Below are 5002 nucleotides of genomic sequence, written 5' to 3'. Positions count from 1 at the left end.
ATACAAACCCTGCACCTGCACCCAAATCCAGCAGACAAACACCTCCAACAACCACTCCCTCATCCTCCACTCCCAATTCTTCTCCCTCTTCCTGCCCCAATGTCCCTAAAAAGCTTTTCCTTTCCACCATTGACCTCTTCCCTACCCCTCCCCATCCCCGTCCTGCACGCATGGCCAGGATATCAAGAACCCAGCCAAGCACCTCAGCCAAACAGACCACAGGCCCAGTTTCATCAGCACCTACTCGTGTTGGAAAGGATTCCAGGCCACAAATACTGCAGGGGAAGGAGTCTGCACCAGCCAGCAAAAATGTGAAGGAACCTGCACCAGCCAACAAAAAGGGGATAGAGCCTGCACCTACCATCAAAAAGGGGAAGGAGCCTGCACCAGCCAGCAAAAAGTGAAGGAGCGTACACCAGCCAGCAAAAAGGGGACAGAGCCTGCACCAGCCATCAAAAAGGGGAAGGAACCTGCACCAGCCAGCAAAAAGGGGAAGGAGCCTGCACCAGCCAGCAAAAAGGGGTAGAAGCCTGCACCAGCAGCTGTCACAGATCTCCCTCCGCCAGCCGTGGTTGTGCAGCCATCAGTGAGTGCAGGGGCTGAGCATGAGCCTCCCACTACCACAGTGCAGCTATCGGAGGGTGCAGGAGCTGAGCAGGAGCCTCCCACTACCACCACCACCACAGTGCAGCCATCACCACCGGAGGACACCATATGATCTAGCCTTCATGGGCTACTGTGCGGCCTGCCACCACCAGAACCAGTGGGCAAGACACCCATCACTCCCCAAGACCATGCACAGGGAATGTTGCCCCCTCCAGAACCAGTGGGCAGGTCACCCACTTGAGAGACTGTGGCCTTCCTCTCCCCAGGACCAAGCACAGGGCATGTTGCCCCCTCCATAAACAGTGGTCTTGTTTCTGAATCAGTCTGCAGTGTTCCCCCTCCCTCTGAGGTGCCTCCTTATTTGCCAACCGATGCCCCTGTAGTGTTCTCTCTGTATTGGTGCAAGTAACAAGTGGGGCCTTGGACTTTACCCTGTGGCCATGTAGCCCCTGTGAACTGAGGACTGGGCAGTGCCCCTTTTTTGTACATTTGTACATATCTGTTGCATTGCCAAATCTAATTATTAATTTTGATGTTGATCTCATTACAATCACTTTAGTCAATTCCTGTTGTCCTTGCATTATTCAGCCGATTTACTGGGATAAATTGTGTTTTTTTGGTGCAGCTGGTTGTGGTAATGATGTGTGTGTGTGTAGGGGGGTGTGTTGTGCGTGTGTGTGTCACTCTCGTTTTCCTCCCCCCTCTCCTGTGTGCTAGGCGGCTGTACTCACCGTCATCGTCTTCGACTGCGTTGGTGTTCGTGGTGGAGCGTAATGTAGAAGATCATCGGAGAGACTTGCAGTTCTGGTTCCATGGCAGCATGGTTCTTCCCTGTGTCTCCAATGGTGATTTCTTTCACTTCTGAGCTCTGTTTCCACCCGGCTTTTGATGGGTTTGGTACCACCCTGGAAAGGTGGCGGTTTGGCATGTCATAATATGGGGGGGCGGTACTTTGTCTTCCGCCTGCCTGTAGGCGACTACCGCTGTGGTGACTGTTGTTTCCGCCGTGGCAGTCAGTGTGGTACATTGGCTGTCTTTCGGAGATATCACCGCCATGGTCAGAGTTTGGCGGTAGTTCCCGCCAGCCTGTTGGTGGTATTACCACCACTTTATCACCGACCGCCATGGTTCGTAATGAGGGCCTTCATCTCTTCAGGAAACTCCTTTTATGTAAAAAATTGGTGCACAGCCTGCTGGAAACGACGCACAAGCGTTTCACAACTGAGAAATCATCGCATAGCTTAGCGAATGACGCAGCTCGACTTCCCAAGTGAAGAATCGATGCCGCACCTGGCTTGCAGCCAGAAATCCGACACACAGCCTTTCCGGATCGAAGTACAGCTAAACCACAACTATGCAGCCTGACTTCCCGAGTGAAGAATCGAAGCCGCACCGGCCGTGCGACAAAAAATTAAACACATTACCTACCGGATCGATGCAGCACCTGTGACTTCTTTCTGCACACCCAGGATTTCCCTGCATCATCCCTGCATCGCAGCAAGCAATCAAGACTGCACGCTGGAATTGACGCAAAGCCCCTTGCAGCGTGGATAGAAACAATGCATTGTCTGTGCCGTGTCATTAAATCTGGCACACAACCTATTTTTCTCTGCATCTCCACCTCTGCAGTCTCCGTGCATGTTATTTTTTACGCAAACCAGGTACTTTTTGTAAAGGAGAGGCAACTGTTTATTTCTAAGGTTTAAGACTCTTTTTAATCCTGCAAAAGTGATATCTCAACTTGTGGTTATTGAATCTTTATAGTTTTGACCTTAATTTAACCAGATAAATATCATATATTTTTCTAAACCAGTGTGGTGTCTTTTTGTGGTGTTTTTACTGTGTTACTGTATGATTTATGGCATAAGTACTTTACTCATCACCTTCTAAGTTAAGCCTGACTGCTCAGGATAATTTGGATTGTGTGTGATTTACCCTGTTAGGATTGAGGTCCCCACTTGAACAAGGGTGTATACCCCTGCCAACTAGAGTCCCCATTTCTAACAATGAGCATGTGTGGTATGGGTGTGGGAAGAGACTGTAGTCTCCTTACAACTCTTACAAAGTGGATGCGTGTAAATAGTACACTCTGAGAAACACCATCACCAGCGGTGGGGGCTGTCCCAGGGTCCAGATACTGGCCAGGGCCTCCCCACTCCTCCCACTGCTATCGCTGCTCCTTCCCTTCCCTGAGGGCCACCGGGAAGGAGGACAGCGACTGGGTGAAGCTGCCCAAGAAGTACAAGTCTGTAAGTACGTCACCATGGAGCTCAATTCTGCCTTTAATAAGACCGGGAAGACAAAGGAAGTCCTCAACATAAAATATGGCTTCATGGATGGCAAGAGTACTGGTATCAAGAACGCCAAATCTGTTATCTGCATGATTGAGGTAACTGCGAATATCTGCAAATGCCTGCTGGAGTGCAACTTGCCTAAGGAGTGAATATGGAGCAACAGATTCACAAACGGAATGTTGGATAACTTTAAAACTCCTCATCACCTGGTGCAAAAGGGGGTGAAGGTGGTGATGGACATTCTGTATGACCTGTGGAAACAGACTTCTGCAAAGGCCACTGATCTGAAGAAACAATGTGATGTCATGGTGGAGGAGTAAGAATATGTGATCGAAGACTGCTAAAAAAAACACCAGGAGAAGGATCTCACCCAGTTTCCATGTGGAAATCATGTGCTAAAAGAGAGTGTCTGGATGAGAAGTGGAGCGGTAGGAAAGGAGACACAGCTGAAGTGAGAGAAAAAAAAGAACAAAATGAAGAACAAAAGTGAGAAGGAGGATAAAAATGTGGAGTAAAAGAACAAGAAAAGCAAGTACAGGAAAGCTATAACCAGCATTGATGAAGAAGATGTGTCTGCGACCTCCAGTAAGCAGAAGGAAGGAGTTCAAGAAAAGGTGCAGCAGGTACAGAGCTTACTGGATAGCTGTTCACTAGATCCACAACCATCCCACTCTGCTTGTTTCTGGCACTACCTCTGGTAGAGCTGTCAGAGATCTCTCCTGCATGCTACTTTCTTGGTGAAAGCTGAAATGCCCAAGTGCTCAGCTAGGGAAGCCTGTCCCCTCTGTCTGGCTCCTGCCATACCGTATTCAGGCCCACATCCCAGACATCTCATGTATCTGTCTTTGTATTTGACCCAAAAACAAAAAATGAAATCTGCGCAGTTCAACTGTTCTCGAAATAACGTAACTTCACTGTGTGAAACCAGAGCTTTTTGAAGGTTTCTTAGGACCACAGTGACCTCCTCTGAGCCTGCAAGGCATTTCTGAGCTCTTCCTGATCAAGCTTGCAGGTATGTGTGACATGAGAAGCTGTAGCCCACACTGAATCTGGCTCCCCTGAACATTCCTGTGCTCATTGACGTCCCAGCTCTACATGTAGACAAAAGATTCTTGGTTTACTGTACTGAACAGCCTTTTTGAGGTTTAATGTTACACTCTTTATACCCTGTTGCAGGGATGGGGTCTGAGGTGAAGTACCAGAGTGAGAACTAAGAGTATAAACATGATTTTCTATCAACACTCCTTGGACCGTGCAGTAATCTTTTGTTTTCTCCTGCTAAGCAGCGTTTACTGACCTGTTTCCTTGTGTTCCCCTTACCTCCCAGGCTCAGAGCTTAACTTCAACTTGCTTCTTAATTTCTCACGCCCTCACTGTCATTGTGTGTATTTGTAACTTTTGAAAATGTAAAATTGCTAGGTTGGTCTTTTAAAATTATTGGATATTGCAAACATTTATAATAAACCTCATGTCAGGAAAAAAGAAAAACACCATCTCCAGAAATACTCTTTCCTATAGTAGCAAGCGTGCATACTACAGCATATTCATCAATAAATAAAATACATTTCTACTGTTCACAATATTGTGAGAGTCTTGTGACATTGTATCTTTTTTTGAAAAATCTGAAATAGCCATCTACTTATCACAGTACATATCTCTTACACACATCATTTCAAAACAATGAAAACAATGTACATTCCTACTAATAGAGTAATTTTAACTCATCTACCACTCCTATTTGTAATCCTGTGAGAATCCCACCATGTCATAAAAATAGATTAATAACATTATAGATGTATTTTCTTCACAGTAATTATTCCTCACGCGCATCCTCTCTAAACATAGGGGGACAGTTGCGTTTCTGCTGCCTTCTTATAGAGCTATTTTATTTCATTTCCACAACACCTCCAATTTTTCACAGTAAACAGTAATGGAGGTCATTTAATTTCTAACATTCCAACAGGCATCCAAGGACTCTCTCTTACAAGACCATGGGAGCCTCCCACTCCAGTGAGAGCATGAAGACCCACAGGAAAAATTAGCATACTGAACAATCGCATGCCTCAAATTTTTGATTTGTGCTCTTGCAGGAGGAGAGCGAC

General features: G+C 46.6%; 1 pseudogene; it reads left to right on the top strand.

Annotated features, from left to right (window-relative positions):
- Window positions 1–1854: 1854 nt before the first annotated feature.
- Window positions 1855–3415, top strand: LOC138259839 (protein canopy homolog 3-like; annotated as a pseudogene).
- The last annotated feature ends 1587 nt before the right edge of the window (window positions 3416–5002 follow it).

The sequence above is a fragment of the Pleurodeles waltl genome, chromosome 2_1 (assembly GCF_031143425.1).
Source record: "Pleurodeles waltl isolate 20211129_DDA chromosome 2_1, aPleWal1.hap1.20221129, whole genome shotgun sequence".
Classification (NCBI taxonomy): domain Eukaryota; kingdom Metazoa; phylum Chordata; class Amphibia; order Caudata; family Salamandridae; genus Pleurodeles; species Pleurodeles waltl.
This window is presented reverse-complemented; position numbering and strand designations above follow the sequence as displayed.